This window comes from Carassius auratus, unplaced genomic scaffold, assembly GCF_003368295.1.
Source record: "Carassius auratus strain Wakin unplaced genomic scaffold, ASM336829v1 scaf_tig00215926, whole genome shotgun sequence".
Taxonomy (NCBI): domain Eukaryota; kingdom Metazoa; phylum Chordata; class Actinopteri; order Cypriniformes; family Cyprinidae; genus Carassius; species Carassius auratus.
The window spans coordinates 42,908-59,642 of NW_020528313.1; the positions used below are offsets into that span (position 1 = coordinate 42,908).

Here is a 16,735-nt window from a genome sequence, read left to right on the forward strand (position 1 = left end):
AACTGCCACAATATTAAGTTTTTTTTTTTAAAGATAAATATAACATGTCTCATATATATTGTGTATATATATATATATATATATATATATATATATATATATATATATATATATATATATACTTTATTTGTTTTTAAAAAGGCACAGCTTTTTAAATTCCTGTAAACTCTTAACATCGGTTAGTCAAGCATTATAATATATGATATCTGGATTATCACATATTGTTTAATGATAGAACTTTAGTAACTATAATTAAAACTTGGTAACCATGTATGAATGCATAGACATCTGAATTTAGGACTGATGGTGAATTTAGGTGCTTTGATGAACACCAGATGAGCACCAGCCAGTGAGATTCCGTTTGCACATTAGTTCCGCCCACTACTAAGAAACTCCGTTATTTTTACAGGAAAACAAGGAAAATACAACAAACAGGAAAATACAAAAAGAATATCGTTTAGCGCGTACATGTTGCGCATCAATTCTGCATAAGGCTCTCTCTCTCTCTCTCTCACCCACACACACACACACACATTTTGCGTGTGTGAGAGAAAGCGACCGTGAGTCGTGCGCCTTCACACTAGAGCTCAAGGTATGTCAAACACAGGTGCACTGTGCAACTGCTTTGTTCTTTACCAAGCATAGCCGGTGTGGCAGTCGATTCGGTTCCCCTCTGGAATTGCTGTTTCCCCTCGGGTTGCCAGATCCGTGTAATAAACCAACCAAATAGTTAATTAAACATTTCCCCAAAGTAGCCTAAATTACGTGGATTTGGCAACACTGTCGCATGCAAATACACCAAACACACCTGGATGTAAGGAAAGCAAAAAGGGACAAATCTCTTGCTACACTGCAGCATAGTAAAATGATCCTCACACTCCCGTTTATGTTCTATTGTTTTTTATTCATCTTGCAATTGTTCCTTTATTTTTGTCTTATGTCCGAGTTTTTGCAGTTTAATTTTTCCATTGCAAATTAGTGTAATCTGTCCGTGCTGACGTCCAAACTCAGGGTATTATATTACTGTTTCCATATAGAGCAACAGTACATTTGAACTAATATTCTATTTGATTCATCTGTTTATCTTCTTACTGATAACAGTGGAATATAGTTCCTCATATGTCAAACCTATAGGAGGAAAATCTAAGTTACAAAACTCAAGGTATTTATCCATTTGTCTTAAAAAAAGAGCAGAAATATTTCACCTGCAGATGTTCCTCCAGTTTCCAAGTTGATGGTAAGCAAAGTATTTTAAGGGATAACTTCTCTACACTGACACGTTTTCTCACAGTAAAGTGTGATACACCAAAACAAAAAGTCAGATCTTGTCAAGACACTATACTTAACTGATTTAAAGCAACTAGCACATTGACAATGACCTGTTTTCTAATTTCAGTTTAAATGGGTGTATTCCTTCAATTGGGCCTTTAGAACCTCATTGCAGGTCATTTGTTTAGATTTTAACAATACAGCTATTTCAATAGATGGCCAGCTTGACCACATCTCCTCAAAAAAACAATGTAAAGTTTAGAAGAAAAGTGGTTGCTGGACAAAAAGAGGCCAGACAATTTTAATTTTAGAATTAGAAAAGAGCAAACCTGCCATTTCAGCTGGATTCTACTGGCCTGGAATGGGAGAACGTTGATAAATGGTTAAAAAGGCTACTAAGTATCTTCCTTTTCAACATTGCGGTGAGACATAAACTGATTATGTTAACAGCGAGGATGAATTTAGTGGGAAAAGACACAAGGACCAACAATGTAAATGAGTACATTTATTGACCATTACTATGCTATTCTGACTAAATATGAAGCAGTTGTGTTCTGCATTACTTTATTCCACAGGTTTGGGGCAACAAAGATCGTTCTTTCAGACCAAGGCACAGAGTCTGTTAACCAGGTTTATATAGTTTATTGAATTAAGGGGAACAAATCACTATGAATTAAAATTTTCATGTGTGCATAGGGTTCTGATTTATACACTTCATTGTATACTCATTCTAATGTATGTTTTGCACACACCACACACAAATATTTTTTTAAGCTTTAAGTGCATACATAAATACAACAACAGCAAGGCATATGATAAAAAAGTAAAAATAAATGAGCATAAATGAATAAATATATGACAGTATAAAACAGAATAGCCAAAGCCTCAAGCATCACATTGTAATCGGTAATAAATCTGATTTTAAAAAAAAGGAAATACATTTCAAGTTGAAAAACCTCTCGTCTTAAAACTATTTTCAAGTTTAGGATTTAGGACGGTATTTTGAACTATTTGACTTGCCATACATCCAGTCACGCTTCTTGCGCACGCTAGTTCTGATCGTACGTATAGTAACTCGGCAACTACGCAAGAATTGTAGTATGTTTGCGTAAAGGGGAACGGTCGCGGAGGTGCCGCACTTGCCACATTCTATTCACTTTTGCTGTTTAACCAGCGTGAATGAGACGAGTCAGGTACTGCGGTCACGTGTGGTGTTTGTCAACCTGACTTTGGAGAGAAGTGAACGTGACAGCTCAGCTAGTATCGGTGTATCGGTACTTAGAGAAATTAGTATTGGTACCTGTTAAGTTTTAGTTTCTATCCATCATGCCTATGTGCAATATGTTGTTGTCATCCATCCATTAAAGATTACTACAAATATAACTTCTTAGTATTGTTTTATTTACCGTTTACATCTCAATACACTGGCATAGCATCAGTGCTCGAGGGAGCACTAACAGGTTCAATGAAGAGGTGGACTCAAGTCAAAATAAAAGTCCTGTCTTTTCACACATGCACACAATGAACTCTTGCACATTTTTGTGTATACAACAGTCAGTATCATAATCTAACATAAATTTAAAAAATAATAGTTTGCAACATAATATAACATAAAGCATGAGAACATAACAGTACCGTTCAGATATTTTAGTATCGATACTTATCAAAATATCAGTATTTTTGACAACACTATTCTGGATGTAGTCTCTCTCTCTCTGTCTCTCTCTCTCTAATGTTTGCGAAAAGTGTTTAGCGATTTCTTATTATTGGGGGGATTAGCCCTCCTCAATGTCTACGGTGGTTCAATGTTTTTTTTCTTTTTTTCTAACATTTCTTTGAGTAACATGAACGTTTATCTACCTCACAATTTTAAAGTTAAAATCTTTATTGGTGCCCAAAATGCTTAAATTTATGTGTCTTTTTGTTCGCTCAGGCAACCATGTTGCCGCCATAATTCTTACCCCTTCGTTTGAAGTGTGGTCTCGAAAAAATCTTCATTTGAAGGGCCGTCTGGCCCTTACCCTTACCCCTACTCCTCCAACCAAAAGAGAATCAAGAAACCACTACCCCTTCACGTGAACATGCGAAACGGAGGGGTAGGGGAAATAACAATAGCAGGAGAAGCCATTACTCACCGTGCTTGATGAAATATTTTTACCACAGTTGTTTGAACTTGTGGAAAACTGGAGTGAGAGAGAAAAGAAATGGGGCAAGAGAAAAAAGAAAAACTGTAATAGACACGAATAGTGTCTGCACACATGTTTCACTGGCGATTTAACATTTTAAACAATCAGTCAGATTAGATTGATAGATAATATCGGATATATGGTGGGAATTAAATTTATATTTTATCACTTTAGACAACAGAGAGTGATAGTAAGACAGATTAAACAGAAAAGCGACGCTGCATGGAGCTACAATCTCAAATCCACTCGGCAGCAGGCAGACAACGCAGACATTTAGTTGAATCCTATGAAGTACTATGGTAAGCAGTGCATTTTGACTGTAGTCTTGTGGCCTCTTCAATCTGGCAAGCTGAACTGTGGGTAACCTTTGTAGACTCAAGATGAAGAGATTGATGGTGTGTGGGCACAAATGTAAAATTACAGCCAAACTCATAACCAAGCACAGGTAGTGGGGGAAATTAACATCAGGAACACCTACAGCTATAGGGGGACATTGGTATGAAAGTGGACTATCACGAGGTACAGGACCAAATTATGAGGGGTCAACTCTACTTTTGACATGCCCTCAAGTATGTGTGCCAGCAAAGGCTTGGCATTAATCTGACTTAGTTTTGCACCAGAAGCCAAGACATCAGCATCTGGAAGAGGACCTAAAGAAATTAACACAAATTATGAGTTGTGAAGACATTTGTGACATGTTTGTTTTTGTGTAAAGTGTGTTCATCCCATAGGTGTAATGGTTTTTATTCTGTAGAAACTGTATATTCTATGGCCCTTCACCAACTCTACACCTAACCCTAACCCTCACAGGAAACTTTGTGCATTTTTACTTTCTCAAAAAAACTCATTCTGTATGATTTATAAGTGTTTTGAAAAATGGGGACATGGGTTATGTCCTCATAAGTCACCCTCTCCTTGTAATACCTGTGTCATACCCATGTCATTACACACACACACACACACACAGAGTTGTGGATTACCTGTGTAAGCCTTTTATGGGGCAGACTTGATTCCAGTCTTCCCAACTGATTCTGGTTTCAGGACACACAGCTCACTCACTGCCTCTGGATGAACTCCCTTAATATAAAACATATACAATAATAGATGGTTTACTGATCTTGGGTGACTTTCAATTATTTGTTACTTAATCTGCACTCTTGTTCATTATTAGTCTATGATGTTTTCATGTTTACATATACTTTCTTTGAGTTATTAGTGTTCTTAAAAAGTACAGAAAGGAACAATACATGCCTGTGCTCTTGGACAATGCCATCACTGTGGCTCACTTGATTTTATTAATCTTCTGTAAGGGTCACCATACTTGGCAGTATGTCACGTCACTTATTATTATGGTATTATAATGAATGCGTAATGCATTATAAGACTTTATAATATGTCATATCATCTCATGAGTAATCATAACAACAGTTTTAATCTGTTATAATATTTACTTATTTTTGGTTATAGCATTTAAGATTATGATTTATAATACACAATGAATATAATGCATCTAATTAACTTACAATAGATTGTTTCCCATAGATATAAGTCTCATATCTTGGCATTGTTGACTTGTTACTTTACTTAAAGCAGACGAATACCACTTATAAATAACAACACAACACTAATAATAAAAATATATATATATATTTTTCTTAAACAGCCATAAGATCAGAGATCTGATCAGATGAATGTGTAATATGACACTTTTGATTCAATGGTTAAACTATGGTTAGTGTAGCAAAACCATGTGTTTTTTTTGTTGGAAGTAATACCCTGGTAATTTTTCGTAAGGGTGATTTTACTTCACTTTGCCAAAATAAAAGCTCTGACCCTTTGCCCCTTGCCCTTTTGTCAAAGCAAAATTTCCTCAAATTTTTTTGTAATAACATGCCCTTTTGTGAATGCTTGCCCATGCCCAATCTAAATATTAGTAACATTTCTGAATAATAATTTAGTCCGTAAATAAAATGACTCACATGATGACCTTTCACCTGACGACGATAACCTCATCCAACCAGGATGATTCCTCATGCTGCACGCACATTTCTTTATTGCTAGTCGATTTTTTCAACACCGCAGCAGCTGTTCAGTGGTGTTTCATTCTCAGCTAAGTGATTTTGATGTTTATTTACTTATTATTATTTTACAAGAACGATGTGATGTGTAGTGTAGAAGCAGTGGTGGTAAGTAACGAAGTAAAAATACTTTGTTACTTTACTTAAGTATTTTTTTCGGGGATCTGTACTTTACTTGAGTATGTTTTATTTGCATCTACTTTCACTTTTACTCCACTTATTAAAGACAAAGTTTACTTTTTACTCCGATACATTTCCCCATGCCCGCTCCAAGTATTTATTACACTGATTTTACAAACCAATGAAAAACTTGGTTTTCTTTTGAAAAAAAGAATGCGCGACTTCGCGAGTTCTTTGCCAACATACGCTCACGCAGCAGTTAGTTCGAGGTGGAAGATGACTGTTAAAACAGGTGATAGTGCTAATGATACTTCTAATTATAGGAGCGTCTTTACTGATGAGATGCTCATGAAAATAGCATTCGATTTTTTGCACAGCCCTACTGAAATTTCATTCACCTGTAGCAGGCACAAAAGACATTTCAGCCGATAAGAATCTCCTTTGACTTCAGTGAATTCGAACATATCCTCGTGAGGAAACATATGAGATATGGCCATGGGTGATCTTTACTGTCTTTGGCCATATCTCCTATGTTATATGTTTCCTCACGAGGATATGTTCGAATTCACTGAAGTCAAGGGAGATCTTAATTTGTGTTCTGAAGATGAACGAAGGTCTTACGGGGTTGGAACAACATGAGTGTGAGTAATTACTGACAGAATTTTCATTTTTGGGAGAACTAACTCTTTAAAGAGGTGGTTCTTCCTCATTGATATTCTGAAACAGTCTTACCTTGTATCTTGCACATCTTCTGTTTGATGCAGCTATGATGTTGTGGACCATGTCTATTGAAAGTTCAATCTATATACTGCGATAAGGTGCTTCATTGTCTCTTTTGATTGTAAATCTAACAAATTAATTGCAGTATCTAATCTCATCATTTGTTCAATTAAAACACTGCATATCACTCCCAAAACAACTGATCTGCTTAATTATTGATAATTACAGTTAATTTGAATATTTACTTTTTACTTCTGTTACTTAAGTATGTTTTAAATCGGATACTTTTGTACTTTTACTCAAGTGATGTTTGAATGGAGGAGTTTCTACTTTTACTGGAGTATTTTTTTATTTAGATACATCTACTTTTACTTGAGTATAACTTTTGAGTACTTTTACCACCCCTGTGTAGAAGTAATGTTAGCGTGCTGTTTGAGGGAGAAAGGTTTCACAGGCTTCGACGGGTATGGCCTTTTTTATGTTATTTGCAGGGCTGCTGCTGCCAAATGTGTGTCCTAAGCAGAATTGTATTGTTGTGCTCCCCTTCCTCAAATATGATGATGGAAAATATATATATATAAAACTACTATGGGGTGAAAATAGAACTTTAATCAAATAAAAAAGTAAATGAATAAATTGTATCATTTACCTATGGCTATAACTTTATTATGACTATATTTTATAGTCTCAAGCATTCAGAAATCCTGCAAAAGGAAATTAAGCAGTTTTACTTTTGTTGAAGAAATTATACAGGCTGTGTCGTCTATAGCAAAAATGTGGCCAAAAATGAAAGATGAAGTGAATATTTGAATGAAATGTTTGGTCAGTAGCCGAAACAAGGATTTGATCGTCCTGTAAGTGTAACAGCAGCAATCACATGGCATTTGTAATAACATGTACATAAATTGGTTATTTTGTATTATGTATTTTAACAGTGTTATTATTAACCAATAATTATTGCCTCATTGTTTTTATTATATAATGCATTTTAAGTATTTTTAAAGGCTATTGATGGCTATAAATATTACAGTATATTAATACTTATTTTTAAATTATTATTTGAAGTAACAAAACCATGGTTAATTTGCAGTTGCCATGGCTACAAGAACAATGATTTGTGGTGTTATTGTTAAAACCATGGGTAATTTTCGTGAGGGAACCTGAAATAAAAAAGTTTCACAGGAAAGTGCCTGAAAGTGATAAACGGACCTTGTTTTTACCTAAATGATTTATAATTTATTTTAATATATATAATATATATGTATAAGGTGTGCATTGTAGCTGACACCTTAATGAACACATTACAATTGTTTTATGACTGCAAGTCTTTCTCCTCAAATGCTATTGATTATACATATGATTTACAGTTTATTTGAATAAATATCAAACATTCAATTCAATTGTGCATTATAGCTGACACCTACATGAACAATTACAGTTGTTTTTATGACTGTAAGTCATTCTCCTCAAATGCTACTGACGTTAGAAAAGTGTATACCAATATCACATGTAACTTTAGAGACGGTCCCTAAATTTGAGACTCTCGAATGTCCAACATCAAACCAACTTTGTTTATTTTTATACTCTCTTTAGTTTTCTTTTCTCTGCATAGATGTCCATCCATCAATTATGAACATTCAGCCGCAAACATGAGGTGTGAGCGGTCACGAGCGCTTCAGACTGAGTACTCTGCGTATAGGGAGCGGCGATACTGGTTATTGACTAAACTATTATTATATTACAGTATTTATTTATTTTTTAAAACGTAGAGTACCTTACAAATAATTATCACAACATTGGTGAGGCTTATTCAGATTTTCTCATTATCTCAATTACCATTATAAAAATAAAAACAGAAATGAATTAAAATATAATTATATATATTTTGTTTCTACAATAGCAACAGTGTTTACAACAGCAAGACCACTTTAGCATGTAAACTCAATAATATCTCTCTGGAAATAAATGTAAAAATATCAATGTCAGCATAAAATGAATAATATACCTGAGCTGACATGAAAGTGCAGTGTGAAGGAGATGTGACCCTAGTAGATCAGAAAAGGTATGAAATGTTCTTCTGTGTGTGTGTGTGTTCAGCAGAAGACAGTGTATCCCTGTCCAGCTGGTTCATGAAGAGCACAACAGGTCAGAATAACACAAGTAGCCTGTCATGTGTTTACACTGCACAGGTGTTACATTTTAGACTACTACAACAGTAATAATAATATTAATCACTATGTTCCAGTGCATCAGTTGTTTAATGTTTTGTATCAACATTTAAGGTGGACTTATTGATTAGGTGCAAGAGTAGTAGTGATGGTTAAAATAATAGATTAATGCTGAAATAGTAGATTGTGGCTTGTTTCTAGATGGAAAGAGAGTGGAAAGTAATAGATCAGATGAGGAGATGGAGAAAGAGGAAGAAAAAGAGGGAAATGTAGAGGCACAAGTTACAGAAACAGTGCAGAAAGAAGCAAGCATGGAGAAAGAGGATGGTACACAATCATCCATTTCATATCAGCAAGGAATGCATCACAGTATATTGCTGTACTGATATTTGGATATATGTGCCCCTTTTATACTTTGAGCACCTGCCCCTCCAAAGCTCTCTGCACGGCCCTGATAACTAACATTTTAAACATGCACACAAGACTCTCGAAATGCATGTTCTCTTCCGTATATAACTTAATTAGTGTAACATTTGAATAAAACTGTTAACCTCTTAAACTCTGCAGACCCGGTACCGGGTCCGAAAATAGCATGCCAGATGTTTGTGTCTCATTTGCATATCCTTCCTTATATGGCATTTGCCCAGAAATGGGTTCATTTGAAAGCTTAGAGTGTTTTCTTTACAAAGAATACCATTAATTGGGGTTTTATGATACATAAAGTAGTCAAATTAAGCTAAGAAATATATTTCCCCCCCCCATAAATTTCCATCTAACGATTGCGAATACGTTTTCGTAAGAATGTGTATTTAAAATATTTTTCACAAAACAGTCAAGTCATATATCACAAGAAAGCTCTCATTCTCAGGAATCTGATGATGTAGATCATTTTATTGTGTGACAATCACAGATCGAATGATCTTCAACAGAATCGCGATGTAAAATTTCTCACCTTATTATTTATACATTTTGCACCGCTTCAGTCAGCCGCAAACAGCCACGCATACCTATATACTCGATATAATCTTTTAGATTAGAATCTCTTCTTTCAAACAAGACCATTTTTACGTTTCTGCGTGCTTCCATTGCTGAGATATAAAGCGTTTTGTACAAGTGCGCAAAAGCGCTCCAATGGCTGTATTATTGAAAAGATCTTCAAGTCATATAGACGGGTCTAAATGCCTTTCTTCTGCTATAGACGTCTGTTTTCTTTTGTGAAGCGCTATTTGTCCTGATAGGTGCAATTCACAAGTCGTTCCCTCCAATCGAAGCTGTGATTCAGCACCGCGGGGGTGCTGGAACTGGACAGCGACTGCCCACTCCTTTTCCGCTTGTGGAGACGCAATGATGTCTGGGAAACGGAGTTTTTTGCTGCTTCTAAACAAAGGCCACGCAGGGCAAAACTACTAATGGCCGACGCTCCGGATTTATAATGCATAATATTCATAAAACAAGTTACGGGTGGCCAACTTCGCCGTGGAGAGGTCAGGACGCGCATCTGGTAAGCCTATACGCGTGCTACTCGCTTTCATACATTTGATTCTTTATTCTGAGGCTTGGAAGCTTCGCTAGCAATAAGCTAATATGTTTATTTTCATAACTGTGCAGTGTTCGACCGCATCTCAGTGAATGTACAGTAATCCGTACAGTACTGGGGGAATAAACATAAATTAGTTTGTTGACGCTCCGAAGTTCGCGCAAAAGCTTCGGGGAGCTTGTTTACGCTGTATAGAAACCGAAACCAAAATACACGCTGATAAAAAATCTAAATATGAAATATGAAAGAGTCAGGCGAGGTCTCTCAATCTCTACACGATGCAGAATAGACATAAATGAAACGATATGAATCTGGAGATTGTGGATTCTATTTTAGATTGTGATAGACCAGATATTTTTTATAATTTTATGCATGTAGCTATTGTGTAATATGAATTATTTTCTTTCAAAGACTGTTCAGAAAACCCACACACAAAAAAAGCACAATGTATTGAGATGGTTCATCATATGTGAAACAACATAAATAATACTATTTGTCACAAACAGCAGCTTTTTATGTAACTTCTGAGTGTTTTCTGTCAAATAATATACAGAGATCACATTATTCCATACTGCAAGTGTGCAAAAGATGACTTCATACTTATTTAGACAAAAATTTTATACAAAAATGCTATTATTCCTTCCTTCAGTTGGAATAGAATAACTTTTGCATAGATTAGGATAGAAAGAAATTTCTGTTTTCCTCTAATAGCTGACAGTTGGAAGAATCACAAGACATTTGTCTGAAGTTGCCAGCCCCTTCAATGCCTGAGTTATAACATTTCAAACTTCAGTGTACACAAATAAAATAAAAAAGCGCCTTGTTTTTTTCCCTATTTATTATAACACAGACAGCATATATTGTCATTTTTATCAATTTCAACAGTGTTTTATGTAATTTCAAAGGGTTTCCTTTGAAATTATACCAAACTTTCTGAGCTTACACTGTAGTATTAGTATAGGCAGGCATTCAAAATTAGGTAGGAAAATGAAAAACGGAAATCCCCAAAATAGCATTTGTGCTATTAAAATATAATATATCAGATGCTGCTTCCCTCCTTTTTGCCATCAATCAACCGTTATACACCACTTCCTCTGAACCGCGTGTGTGTCCAGGGCAGCACGTTACTCCACCTGAGTCTGTTTCGTCTGATGCCTCACTGTATGAGACCTGACACCTGACGTCGTTTTTCCTGAGACCTGAAGCTTTTCAGTCCGAGGAGCAATGCCGTTTTGTCCGATAACTGAAGCCTTTTAGTCTTCAGATTCATGATGCCTTTTCATTTAATGACTGAGGTCTGAGGATGTCCTAAAACGTACACCGTACTGCTGTTAACAAACAGATTCACTGAAGACAAGAGTAATAACAGAAACAAGACAAACACAACTACAGCTGTAATCATGTTGAATTAGCAGGCATTTAGTGAGAAGTTCTCCTGATTCTTAGTGAACAAAACCCAACATTATCTGTTTCTTTAAATATAGTGAATAATTCATCCACACAGAGACATTTAATAACTCATACACTCAAAAAAATGTCTCTTTAAACTTACTTAAGTCAATTATGGACAGTGGTTCCACACAACCAAATTGTGTTTTGATAACATTAATGGAATTTTTTTAATCTATGCAAACTCCTTGTGTTGTGACAACACAACTGAATGAGGTAGAATCTATGTGAAATAGTAATGTCCAACCAACTCAATTTATTCACTTTGCTTCAACTTAAACCAGTTAAGTTAACTCAACATGTTTTGGTTTATTACAATCTAGACAAATTTGTTTCACTCTATCAACATAAGGAGGTTTGTTTCAAATTACTCATTTCGATTATGGACAGTGGTTCCACACAATTAGTTACTTTAACTAAATATTTTCTATTTAAAGTTACTCCCTTCAACAAAGCATTTTTTGTGTGATTTGTCTTGTAATGAGACAAAAGACAAGATGTCACAAATGATCAAAGTGTATTTGTTAAACAAGCAACAAATAATTACACACACAGTTACAGTAAATACAGTTTAAACCACATTACAGAATTACAAAAAATTACACAAAATAGCAGAAATATCAAACTACTCATTTTCTAATTGGCAGTCATGGGCAACCAATCAAACCTTATTCCAGGAACAGGAACTGGCTCCAGAAATAACTTCTTCAGTATTCCAAATGTGTACCTGAGTTCAGGAGGGTTGCTCAAGTTCAGTCCATAAATCAGTCCCAGAAACATGGTTTTGCAGACTGTTAACTGCTATAGGTCCTGAAGAACTGTATCCTTTAAAACGCCAACATCTGCTGGACTGTCTTCAATGATGCAGCTTCAGATAGATTCCCACAAGTCTTCTGGATCACCTCCTGACTGCTGGCAACATCTGTATCCTTGAAGTATTTAAAAGCATGGAGAACTCAAATTCATGTGTATTAACTTTAACAAATCATTTATTAACCTTGAAAAAAACCTCACCATTTACTCCATACTGCTGGGGTCTTCATTTGGACACTTCAATTTCATTAGTCTGAAGATGAAAACAACAAAATGTAGACTTTTTTTTTTTTTTTTTTTTTTTAAATTACATGAAAAAAAGTCAGTCATTCATCTTCTTATGGGAAATCCAGGCAAGCAGTCAAGATGGGATTCTAACAAACATTACAGTGGAAAATGGTACACACATCTGGACCCTGTACGGTAAGCAACAGAACTGGAATGTTCCCAGACCCAGAAACATAGTAAGGACATCAGTAAAACAGTCATGTGACACCAGTGGTTCAACCATAATTTTACAAAGTAAACAAAAATACTTTTTTGTGCAAACAAAACCAAAACAGCGACTTTATTCAACAATTCTTCTCCAAATCGCATCTCCCACCATTATCAACAACATGTAAATAAATCATGCGCATGGTGCTGCTGACCTACAACACGCATGCGCTGAGCCTTGATTACACGCAGAGGAAAGCAATGTTCACGCATCTTGTTACTCTCCATAATGGCAGAATATGTGATTTGGAGAAGAATTATTGAATAAAATTGCTATTTTTGTTTTCTTTGCACAAAATGTATTCTTGTAGCTTTGTAAAAGTGTGGTTGAAGCATTGATGTCACATGGACTGGTTTAATGATGTCCTTACTGTGACTCTGGGAACATTTCAGCTGCATTGCAGCCTTTATGGGGGTTCAGAAATCTCTTGCATTTTCATAAAAATATTAGGGATGCACCGGTTGACCCGCCATCAATTGGAAACCGGACGGGTTTTGCTTAAAATACGCGATTGGTAATCGGCCGGTCTTTGGTCTTTTGGTCTTTGGTCTTTTTTGGTCTTTTTCGGCCGATTTTTCCAGAAGTGCATCCGCGTGCTCAGACTACATGAGTAATTAATAGGACTGTCACTTTTGTGAAAAAAATCATTTTCGATTTTTATGACATAAGTGTTCATTGAATCGATTGTAAAATCGGTTTTCCTTTTTCAACGTCACATAACGGACGAACGTAAAGAGAGCGCTGGAAACGCACAAGGCAGCAATATTTCGTATTTATTGGCATGAAGTTTCGTGCAGAATAACAAACAGCAAACAGCAAAAAATATATGTGCAGAGGGGACGGCTGCCATGACAAAAGAAAAACATCAGTGCAGGCTTCAACCCGGCTGCATTTATGATTTAGGCAATTCAAAAATCTCCAAGATTATTTTAAATAATGATTCAATCCATTTCAAACAACTGTTCAAAAAGAAAATGCGCTCTGACCGCACTGATGTCCCAGGGACACTCAGGTACAGCTGCGCAATTCTCCACCACAGAAGCCAGTCACTGTCAGCTTGCTATAGCATAACTCAGAATCTCCTGTAACTAGAAGCGCGAATGAGGCGAATTCGCGAGATCTCTAGACGCTCTATTCGCGTTTGGTGTGAACGCAGCATAAGAGGTCGCTTTCGACGTCACTGGGTCTTTTAGGCGCGTAAAATTGCTGGTATTTTCTGTCTAGCTTTCGCAACGCATACTGCACTTTCGGAATTCTTTATTTTCTTTTTCTGCTTGTTTGTGAGTTTTGTTACATATATATTTTTAATTGTTTAATTATTTTAAAATGAATAGTGTACATATTTGGTTAAAATCGATTCCCTATTTTCATTTTAGAAACTTTTTTTGGTTGGTCCGATCGATTTGTGCAATCAATTGTCGAACTAAAAGTGACAGCCCTAGTAATTAATGACATGTTTATTTTTGGGTGACCTAGCCATTTAAACACACCTGAACCAGCTAATCAAGGTTCTTGGGAATTTTAAAACAATAAAGTATTACTAGAAGTTCCAGGCAGGTGTGTTAGAACTAAACTCCACAGAACACTGGTTTTCAGGTCTGGACATCCCTGCCTTGCATCAAAATGAATGGTTTGTGGGAGGCAAATGCATTCATAATCTATCAGTTTATAGTAATACCACATATTTTGTATTTTTTGTATTAATAAACCTTATCTTATTATATCTGTCTTTTTTTTGTCAATTTCAGTTTCAGTGGCCAGTGAGAGAATAATGTTTTAATACGAGGTTGTGTTGAGTGCAGTTGTTCTTACCTGTGTAGTGGGCACCAAGAGGGTTTCAGTATTTGTCCAAGGACTCTTCTTCATTATGCAAACATCTCCATAAGTTCTGTAGTGCGGATCCAGTTTGGCAAAGATTGTTGATTCTGATGGGCCTATGGTAATTCTGGATGTCTCAAATTCTGCACAAATCTGTAAACACATGAAGTGCAATGTGTTACAAAAAAAAAGGTTTAACAGCAAAAACCAATTCAATGATCAAAATATTAAGTGATTTATTTGTGTGAGTGATGAATAGTGTCATGTTTACCATTCCTAAAGGAGGACCTGATTACATATCTGGAGCATATGTGTAATGTGAACAGCTCAGCGTAGTGTCCGGTTTAAAGTCATTGTATGACCACACCGCCATGTTCATAAACAAAGCTTCAAATACTTCCACTGTGCTGAGCCAGGGCTCTCCAAACTCGGTCATCATCTCATGGTTAGACATTTATTGATTATTTAGCTTTTGCAATTAGTTAAAATATACATATTCTAACAAATAAAGGGAATTCCACTTTTGAAAGTCATTATGTATTACTAGTATACAATTAATTTATACAAATAAATATATTTTGCACACAAAATGAGATAAGAGAGAAACTCCTATTCGCCATTTGATTAGCTATAGGAGGAAGTAGCTGAATGACGAATCATTCTGCCTCTTAACATCTCTTATTGTAAGCCATATGTATAATATAAAGTAAAGGTAAGTGATAGGACGTTTTATTTTTGGATAAACATTTTAGTAATAAATACAATCTCTCTTAAAATACCTTATTGGGTTATGATATTTAAAACAGTTTGGTTTGATCTAGCGCAGAACTAAAACTTTAATGAAATATTTCCCCCAATTATAAAATGATTTTATCATTAGCCAGATCCACACTGGAGAGATGCTTTATAACAGGAAATCAAGTTATAATTCTAGCGACACTGACTCTGTATTTTCATGTTTAACATTGAAAAGCTATCTATTGCATAAGGACTGTTATATAAATAAACGTGACTGGACTTTTCTTTACTGGAGTGCCTGGAGAACCTCAGAGTTCGTGCAAACATCCACATCGCTGTAATCAAATGTGTTCTTAAGAGCTGCTTTTACATCGCGGTCAGTTTTTGTTTAGTTTATGCAGTTATTGAGAGGAAGGTGTGCAGTATATATTTACATATTCATCCAAGGTTCGGTTTGCCTCGGTTCCCTTTCATAGGTCACTTCGATGCTGCGGTGACGTCACCACCTATGGGAACACCTTCGGTGTGCCGAATGTCTGAAGCCCTATACCATCCCACCAATCCTATTGGCCAAATAGCGCTTGGCACCACCCACGCATGCGTACGCATATATACCTGGTGCCGCGCGCCATTTCACTCAGATTTCATTCCTTCAGTTTATGAAGCGAATCTTCTGTGCCCTTACTATTCATCTCGCATTCTCCAGCGATTCTTCGAGCAGTTTACTACTCTTCGCGGACGCGATGAGTTTCAAGAAGTGCAAGGAGCCATGTACCAGGTACATCGTCAAAGGGGACACCCATGACAGGTGCGTAGTTTGCCTTGGTTTGCACCACACACAGGCGGCGCTTAGCGGCCTTTCTTCCTGTCCCCATTGCGATGGCCTGCGGCTCAGAACACTGTGCTCGAGGGTAGATGTATTTGCTGATGTTGCCCCCGTGTCTAACCCCCGCCATGTTACTTCTGCGACTGCCGAGGCACCGCACAAGGTGATAGCTTGGGGTGACATGTGCGACATGGACTTCGAGGAAAGCTCAGCGCTGGATTATTCTCCACGTCGCTCGCTCTCCCCTACCATGGCGCAAAATAAATCTTTTATCGAGCCTGTCGAGGATTTACTGCCCACACCGGAGGCATGTAGTGCCATCTCCTTCGGTTGCGGACGCCATGATGACAACGTTTTATCCACCGCGGCCTCTGGGTCTGAGGACTTCGCGGCCGACTCCAGCCCTCTCCCTCCTAGTGGACAGGAGAGGTGTGTTTCCCCCTCCTACAGCGAGCTGTTTTGCGGTGGGTAAATTGGGGCTGGAGTGGGAGGTTTAGAAGGCCGAGGCCCAACCTTC

The 16,735-nt window shown here is 36.6% G+C and overlaps 1 protein-coding gene across 4 annotated transcripts in view; it reads left to right on the forward strand.

Moving 5' to 3' along the window:
• Window positions 1-16,735, forward strand: part of LOC113096433 (NACHT, LRR and PYD domains-containing protein 3-like) — a 58,433-nt gene that overhangs the window by 24,921 nt on the left and 16,777 nt on the right. The window lies entirely within an intron of this gene.